Raw genomic sequence first — 10,178 nt, forward strand, 5'->3', positions numbered from 1 at the left:
AACAAACTGAGCAGCAATTGGCACCACAGTTATACAATGAACTGTTGCAAGTACTTACTTCGAGGACAGCTCCGAGCCAGACCTTCTGGATTGCAGGGACCCAAAGTCACCGCCATTTGCGACTTCAGTAGAGTGAAGCGAGAGTTCATTAGAGGGTAGGGTGGAGGCCTGTTGTGGTTTCTGACGAAAGCTGGTTCTGCCTCGGTACCACTGCTGGCGACTTGTTGATTAGAATGAGGACAGTTGGGGGCCTGCAAACAACCTGTCTGTTGAGAATTCGTATGTCGGCAGGGGCACTCTCGTGGTTGTGGCACGCACTCTGAGTGCAAATTTGTACATCTGTCATGTGATTAGACCTATTATGTTGCTACTCCTGAACAGCACGTCAAGAAGAGTTATCCAGCAGGATAACGCTCGCCCACATGCTACTGTTTTAACGCAACTGGCTCTACAGAGTCTCGACATGTTGACTTGACCCGCTCGATTAGCAGATCTGTCTCCAGTAGAGTACGTATGGGACATTATCGGACGACAACTCCAGCATCATACACAAACGGCGTTAGCCGTCCTTCAACTGACCGACCAAATTCAACCGCCGTGGAAGCTCATCCCACAAAATGACCTCTGGCACTTGTACAACACAATATTTGCACATTTACATGCCTTCGTTCACAACTCTGGCGGTTACACTGGTTATTATTGCACAAGCAGTTCACATTTGCAATGACTTATCTCGTATTTACACTCCTGGAAATTGAAATAAGAACACCGTGAATTCATTGTTCCAGGAAGGGGAAACTTTATTGACACATTCCTGGGGTCAGATACATTACATGATCACACTGACAGAACCACAGGCACATAGACACAGGCAACAGAGCATGCACAATGTCGGCACTAGTACAGTGTATATCCACCTTTCGCAGCAATGCAGGCTGCTATTCTCCCATGGAGACGATCGTAGAGATGCTGGATGTAGTCCTGTGGAACGGCTTGCCATGCCATTTCCACCTGGCGCCTCAGTTGGACCAGCGTTCGTGCTGGACGTGCAGACCGCGTGAGACGACGCTTCATCCAGTCCCAAACATGCCCAATGGGGGACAGATCCGGAGATCTTGCTGGCCAGGGTAGTTGACTTACACCTTCTAGAGCACGTTGGGTGGCACGGGATACATGCGGACGTGCATTGTCCTGTTGGAACAGCAAGTTCCCTTGCCGGTCTAGGAATGGTAGAACGATGGGTTCGATGACGGTTTGGATGTACCGTGCACTATTCAGTGTCCCCTCGACGATCACCAGAGATGTACGGCCAGTGTAGGAGATCGCTCCCCACACCATGATGCCGGGTGTTGGCCCTGTGTGCCTCGGTCGTATGCAGTCCTGATTGTGGCGCTCACCTGCACGGCGCCAAACACGCATACGACCATCATTGGCACCAAGGCAGAAGCGACTCTCATCGCTGAAGACGACACGTCTCCATTCGTCCCTCCATTCACGCCTGTCGCGACACCACTGGAGGCGGGCTGCACGATGTTGGGGCGTGAGCGGAAGACGGCCTAACGGTGTGCGGGACCGTAGCCCAGCTTCATGGAGACGGTTGCGAATGGTCCTCGCCGATACCCCAGGAGCAACATTGTCCCTAATTTGCTGGGAAGTGGCGGTGCGGTCCCCTACGGCACTGCGTAGGTTCCTACGGTCTTGGTGTGCATCCGTGCGTCGCTGCGGTCCGGTCCCAGGTCGACGGGCACGTGCACCTTCCGCCGACCACTGGCGACAACATCGATGTACTGTGGAGACCTCACGCCCCACGTGTTGAGCAATTTGGCGGTACGTCCACCCGGCCTCCCGCATGCCCACTATACGCCCTCGCTCAAAGTCCGTCAACTGCACATACGGTTCACGTGCACGCTGTCGCGGCATGCTACCAGTGTTACAGACTGCGATGGAGCTCCGTATGCCACTGGCTGACACTGACGGCGGCGATGCACAAATGCTGCGCAGCTAGCGCCATTCGACGGCCAACACCGCGGTTCCTGGTGTGTCAGCTGTGCCGTGCGTGTGATCATTGCTTGTACAGCCCTCTCGCAGTGTCCGGAGCAAGTATGGTGGGTCTGACACACCGGTGTCAATGTGTTTTTTTTTCCATTTCCAGGAGTGTACATTAAGTTGAGGTCTTGCAACGCTACTCATTTAAATATGTTGGTAGGGCTCCTGCACTTAACTTAGGATTCAACTTAGCAACTAATAAATACACGAAACCCTCCGTTGCCAAATTTTCCTTTATTGTAATTTTAATTATCGTGGAAGCCATAAAACACAAACATGGAGGCAAAATGTACGCATCTAAAGGCTACTTAAAAAAAGGAATAAAATGAAATTTGTTTCCACGAGAGGGGAGTACACCTGCCAATTCGGACCTCGCTACCACATTTTACTGACATTAAATATAACAAGATAAATAATCATACATGTAACGAGCAAATAAATAACAGTATCAGTCTTTACAGATGAGAATACGAATATACCCACGAAGGTTCGCCCCCTGGCAAGGGAGATACTTAACTTCAACATATAAGGTGATTACAGTAAGCTCTAATTGCACTCGACAAACGTAATAACGATATAAGAGAGACAAATGCACTGAAGGAGGATAGCCCGATGTGCCGTAGTAAAAAGGGCCACTATCAACCCCGTCAGGACGTGACCCCCGTGTACACGTCAGTTTCAGCTACCTACAACATACACACAGTCATTTTTAGCTTCTTAAAAACAATTAACGTGAAAAGGCACAACGCTTAACACACTAATAGACCCTAAAATATAAACGACTACTTCACAGAACTCGTCTTTAGATAAAGCAAACAGCAGAATATTAATAACACGTAAAATACTTATAACCTATAACAAACTAAGGTACCGCATAATAGAATATCGCCTTGACCTCATAGAATACTCAGTTTGACTTGCCTGTTTAAAAGTCTTACAACTCAACTTAACAGTGTCAGCTTGAGCAAACCCGCGAATACAAAACTCGAAATATGACAGGAATAATGATTGAAGCCACTGTCAATGCTAGGCTGCCACACAGAGGAGATAATAGTAATAGAATATCGTCTTGAGCTCATAGAATACTCAGTTTTACTTGCCTGTTTATAGGTCTTACAACTCAACAGTGTCAGCTTAAGCAAACCCGCGAATACAAAACTCGAAATATGACAGGAATAATGACTGTAGCCACTGACAATGCTCGGCTGCCACACAGAGGAGACAAAAGTAATTTACAGCGGCACACAAGCGAGTTTACATCTCCAATTAAGTATAATCAGAATAAACAATTTTTTCTATGACAATTACTTACAGTACCATGACAAACTTCGAATAACACTTATTGCCCAAGGTAGGTGCTGGTATCGAAAGGTACCTTTAGTAATACAGAGTTCGAGTGTATTCACTTATAGGCTGGTTCAAAATGGCTCTGAGCACTATGGGACTTAACATTTTTGGTCGTCAGTCCCCTAGAACTAAGTCCTACTTAAACCTAACCTACCTAAGGACATCACACACATCCATGCCCGAGGCAGGATTCGAACCTGCGACCGTAGAAGTCCCGCGGTTCCGGACTGCAGCGCCTAGAACCGCACGTCCACCGCTGCCGGCAGTTATTGGAAGGGTTTCAACTTTATATCCCTTTCCACATAGGTCTCTGTTTACACACTTTAATAACTTCTGCAAATAAAGAAGGGCATATAAATACACATATAACTGACACAGATTTAAGCAGAATAAAACAGTACCTTAGTACGGCGCAAATGGCTTCATTTGCTTTACACGTGAGATATCTTCACCATTCAGTAGTTCTGAAATATATTCAACAACAGAGTGAGAGCTAGACGTCGCCTTGGTATCTGCTATTTACTTCACATAATTTCCTGCACAGACACAAGGCAGACGAAAAGTTTTCACATGCAACAGCGGCGAGCATCACACATTTCCTCCTTCACGCCATAGACACATCTTAATTTCAACGGCCAGTAACAAGAACCTATACATGCCATCGCAGCAGAAAAGCCCCAAAACACAACAGTGCACCACCGTCATATCAAACCCGAGGTCCCATCAAGTCACTGCCGGGATCTCTCGCTGACCCTACCCATAGTGTACAAGCGTCGTACCACAGGCCTCACGGTAAACGCCAACAAGCCACCTCAGACACTGCAAATCCCCTCCGCTGTCTCTTTTCTCTCCCCGTTAACCACCCGACCACCGGCCTGAATAGCGGAAGGCAAAGATGGTGACCCTGTAATCGATGGCAGCGATGCCATTCTAAGTGCGAGAATTCTGGTGCCAGCCGCGCCACTGCGCATATGTAACTTGGACGAATGTGTTCCAGAAATTTCATTGTGTTGTGGTGGTCTTCAGTCCTGAGACTGGTTTGATGCCGCTCTCCATGCTACCCTAACCTGTGCAAGCTTCTTCATCTCCCAGTACCTACTGTAGCCTATATCCTTCTGAATCTCCTTAGTGTATTCATCCTTTGACCTCACCCTACGATTTTTACCCTCCACGCTGCCCTCCAATACTAAATTGGTGATCCCTCGATATTACAGAACACGACCTACCAACCGATCCCTTCTTCTAGTTAAGTTGTGCCACAAGCTCCTCTTCTCCCCAGTTCTATTCAATACCTCCTGATCAGTTACGTGATCTACCTATCTAATCTTCAGCATTCTTCTGTAGCACCACATTTCGAAAGCTTCTATTCTCTTCTTGTCTAATCTATTTATCGTCGACGTTTCACTTCCATACACGGCTACACTCCGTACAAATACTTTCAGAAAAGACTTCCTGACACTTAAATCTATACTCGATGTTAAGGAATTTTTCTTCTACAGAAACACTTTCCTTGCCATTGCCAGTCTACATTTTATATCCTCTCTACTTCGACCATCATCAGTTATCTGGCTCCCGAAATAGTAAAACTCCTTTACTACTTTAAGTGTTTCATTTGCTTATCGAATTCCCTCAGCATCACCCGACTTCATTCGACTACATTCCACTATCCTCGTTTTGCTTTTGTTGATGTTCATCTTATACCCTCCTTTCAAGACACTGTCCACTCCGTTCAACTGCTCTTCCAAGTCCTTTGCTGTCTCTGACAGAATTACAATGTCATCGGCGAACCTCAAAGTTTATATTGCTGCTCCATGGATTTTAATACCTACTCCGAACTTTTCTTTTGTTTCCTTTACTGCTTGCTCCATATACAGATTGAATAGCATCAAGGTGAGACTAAAACCCTGTCTCACTCCCTTCCCAACCACTGCTTCCCTTTCATACCCCTCGACTCTTATAACTGCCATCTGCTTTCTGTACAAATTGTAAGTATCCTTTCGCTCCCTGTATTTTACCCCTGCTACCACCAGAATTTGAAAGATAATATTGCAATCAACATTGTCTACAAATTCTAGAAACGTAGGTTTGTCTTTCCTTAATCTTTCTGCTAAGATAAGTGGAAGGGTCAGTATTGCCTCACGTGTTCCAACATTTCTACGGAATCCAAACTGATCTTCCCCGAGGTCGGCTTCTACCAGTTTTTCCATTCGTCTGCAAAGAATTCGCGGTAGTATTTTGCAGCCGTGACTTATTAAACTAATAGTTCGGTAAAATTAAATTTCATTACTCTACACTGATTACTTTTTGGTGCTGCGATTTCTTTTCCGTCAGCGTAGTTACTGCCTGGTGGGGTGTTTTGCTGCCAAATTGCGATTGGGTCGTAACAAGTGTGACACGGAGAACTCCCAAAGACGGAGAGGCCGGAGGTGATAACGCAATTAATGGCGCGCGTCCCAGACGTTGATGCATCGCCGGCGAGGCAATAGGCGGCGGGCCACCGGCCGATCCGTCAGCCACCACCTCAGACGTGACGCGACGGCTGCCGAGTCAGCGCGGCGCGTCCCGGGGCCCCCGATGACCCGATAAATCACGCTGACGTCAGTCGCGTCGTTAGCCGATCGACCTTGAGCCGATGGTCCGTAGGCTGGCCAATCAATGCAGATAGTAGCCGAGGGCTGATGCGGCTCGCACACACATGTGATCCAGCGTAGTTGTGTCGACTCCTGTGGCTGTCTCTATGTTGCGTCAACGTGTTCACCGCGTCACTGCAAGTGCTGCAGCAGTTAAATTGCCAGCCACTGATGATGAGATAGCTCTTCTGTACTTACATCTATATACACTACTGGCCATTAAAGTTGCTAAACCACGAAGAGGACGTGCTACAGTCGCGAAATTTAACCGACAGGAAGAAGATGCTGTGATATGCTGTAAGTAGGCTGTTTAGGTTTTTTTTATTGGTAACGCCGCCGCCACGTAGCGCTCTGTATGAAAATCACTGGCTGTGCCGTGTGCAGTCTGTGGCTGGTTTGCATTGTTGTCTGCCATTGTAGTGTTGGGCAGCGGCAGCTGGATGCTAACAGCGAGTAGCGTTGCGCAGTTGGAGGTGAGCCACCAGCAGTGGTGGACGTGGGGAGAGAGATGGCGGAGTTTTGTAATTTGTAAGACTGGATGTCATGAACTACCATATATATTTTGACTATTAAGGTAAATACACTGTTTGTTCTCTATTAAAATCTTTCATTTGCTAACTATACCTATCGGTAGTTAGTGCCTTCCGTAGTTTGAATATTTTATTTAGCTGGCAGTAGTGGCGCTCGCTGTATTGCAGTAGTTCGAGTAACGAAGATTTTTGTGAGGTAAGTGATTTGTGAAAGGTGTAGGTTAATGTTAGTCAGGGCCATTCTTTTGTAGGGATTTTTGAAAGGCAGGTTGCGTTGCGCTAAAAAATATTGTGTGTCAGTTTAAGTACAGTGATGTACAATTTTTCTAAGGGGACGTTTCATAATGCAAATGATTAGCTTTTCAAAGCATTCACACAAGGTTGGCGCCGGTGACGACACCTGACATGAGGAAAGTTTCCAACCGACTTCTCATACACAAACAGCAGCGTTGCTTGGTGAAACGTTGTCGTGATGCCTCGTGGAAGGAGGAGAAATGCTTACCATCACGTTTCCGACTTTGATAAAGGTCCGACTGTAGCCTGTCGCGAATGCGGTCTATCGTATCGCGACATTGCTCCTCGCGTTGGTCGAGATCCAATGACTGTTAGCAGAATATGGAGTGGGTCGGTTCAGGAGGGTGATACGGAACGCCGTGCTGGATCCCAAAGGCCTCGTACCACTAGCTGTCGAGATGACTGTAACGAATCGTGCAGCCACGTCTCGATCCCTGAGTCAACGGATGGGTACGTTTGCAAGACAACAACCATGTGCACGAGGAGTTCGACGACGTTTGCAGCAGCATGGACTATTAGCTCGGAGACCATGGCTGCGATTACCCTTGACGCTTCATCACAGACAGCAGCTCCTGCGATGGTGTACTCAACGACGTACCTGGGATCACGAATGGCAAAACGTCATTTTTTCGGATGATCCAGGTGCTGTTTACAGCATCATGATGGTCGCATCCGTGTTTGGCGACATCGCGGTGAACGCACATTGGAAACGTGTATTCGTCATTGCCATACTGGCGTATCACCCGGCATGATGGTATGGGGTGACATTGGTTACACGTCTCGGCCAGCTCTTGTTCTCATTGACGGCACTTTGAACAGTGGACGTTGCATTTCAGATGTGTCACGACCCGTGGCTCTATCCTTCATTCGATCCCTGCGAAACCCTACATTTCAGCAGGATAATGCACGACCGCTTGTTGAAGGTATTGTGTGGGCCTTTCTGGATACAGAAAATGTTCCACTGCTACTCTGGCTAGCACATTCTTCACATCTCTCACCAATTGAAAACGTCTGGTCAATGATGGCCGAGCAACTGGCTCGTCACAATACTACTCTTGATGAACTGTGGTATCTTGTTGAAGCTGCATGGGCAGCTGTACCTGTAGACGCCATCCAAGCTCTGTTTGACTCATTGCCCAGGCGTATCAAGGCCGTTGTTACGGCCAGAGGTGGTTGTTCTGGGTACTGATTTCTCAGGATCTATGCACCGAAATTGCGTGAACATGTAAACACATGTCAGTTCTCGTATATTTGTCCAATGAATACCCGTGTTTATCATCTGCATTTCTTCATGGTGTAGCAGTTTTAATGGCCAGTAGTGTACATACTCCGCGAATTGCAATATGGTTCTTGGTGGTGGGTACCCTGTACCACTGCTTGTCGTTTCTTCTCCACTCACAAACGAGCGAGGGAGAAACGACTGTCTACACGCCTCCGTACGAGCCCCAATTTCTCTAATCTTTTCTTCTTTTCCACATTGTCCTCATGAGAAATGTACGTTGGCGCCAGTAGAATCGTTGTGCAGTCAGTCTCAAATGCCAGTTCTCTAAAATTTCTCAATAGTGTTCCTTGGAAATAACGTTGCCTTGCCTCCAGTGTTTCCCATTTCAATTCCCGAAGCATCTCCGTAATACCTGTATATTGTTCAGATCTACCAGTAACAAATCTGCCAGCCTTTATCTGAATTGTTTTGATGTCTTCCTTTAATTCGAGCAGGTTAGGCTCTCAAATACTCAAACAGTACTTAATAGTGGGTCAAACTAGTGTCCTATATGTGGTGTCCTTTAGAGACGAACCGCACTGCTCTACAATTCTCCCAATAAACCAAAATCGACCATTCGCTTTTCCTTCTACAATCGTTACACGCTGATTCATTTCATATTGCTTTGCAACGTTACCCCCAGATATTTAATCGACTTAGCTGTGTCAAGCAACGAACTAATAATATTGTATTCGAACAACATGGTTTGTTTTTACTGCTCACCTACATTACATTATTTCTTTTTTTTTTTTATAACTGCCCCTTTTAAGTGAATGCAAAATTCATGACTAATCAGTAACATTTTCACTCCAAATCCCTTGCACTCTGCAAGCAAAGTCTTAATGTGGAACTAAATGGGTTGTCTTTATTTGTCGCACAGAAAGAAGTTTATACTGATGGAACTGAAAAGTATGCAAAATTCATCTAACTGATTCACGATTGGCTACTGACGATTCGCATGACGTCTAGCTGACCTTCCTGCACTTCTGACTATCGCTTCTCTTACCCTTGTAACATTTTCTGGCGTCGTTACACTGCGTCTCGGGCCTATTCGCTTCGTACACATTACGTTTACTGTTCATCTGAAGTGTTCCTCTCATCTGAGGATTGTGTTTAGTCTCGAGACAACTCCGTGTCGACCGGAATTGAACTGTACACGAAACATTCTCTGCATAACTGTAACGGAATCAACGTTTCTAACGAAATTCTCATAGACGAACGAAAGTTGCTGCAAGGTCCACTACTTGGTTGTAACTGAAATGGCGTCCTGTCGGGAGAAGAACTAATCCCACTACGATCTTCTCACATTATAGCATTTTCAATACTTCGCAGTTCAAAACCGTCCGTCTTTCGTGTTTTTACCTGTATATGTACTAGGGAATTTCAATAAGAAATTGAACACATTGTTTACTGAAAGCAGGTTGGTATTATTCAGGGTTCCAATACACAACTTTTTTGGCTACAAGAACCTATTTTTCAACTGCAATATCCTATTTTTCAGTATAGTCTCCGTTCATTATGAATGCCTTAAGCCACCTTCCTGGGAGAGTCTGTACACCGTCGTCGTATCACTCTACTGATCGACGTCGTAGAAGAGTTCTTGCTGCGCCAATAGCCTTCCCATCATCCACGTACTACTTCCCTCGTTGTGCAACCTTCATCGGGCCAAACTAGTTGCTCTTTGTGGTCTTCTGTTAGGCGACATGGAATCCAGCGAGCCTATACCTTTGACCACCCCAACTGGTGGGCGAGTGTGTCAGCATTACCACAGAGAAATCCAGTTGAGCAGCGAGTTGTTTGATTGTGGTCCGTCGGTGACACAGCATGAGAATGTCCACACCTTCCAACACAACAGAAGTCACAGCAGTCCAGCTCGCGGGAGATGGCACCTCGTTCTGGTGACGAGACGCCTCATTCGACTACTAACCGTGCTTTTGTTTACTGCTACGTGTCCGTAGATATTCTGCAAGCGTTCATGAATATCTACCATGCTCTGGTTTTCCCCCAAAACAAATTCAATGACAGCTCTCTTCTTAGAACACACATCCGCTACAGACGCCAATTTAAAGG

This window comes from Schistocerca gregaria, chromosome 8 (assembly GCF_023897955.1).
Source record: "Schistocerca gregaria isolate iqSchGreg1 chromosome 8, iqSchGreg1.2, whole genome shotgun sequence".
NCBI classification, from domain to species: Eukaryota; Metazoa; Arthropoda; class Insecta; order Orthoptera; family Acrididae; genus Schistocerca; species Schistocerca gregaria.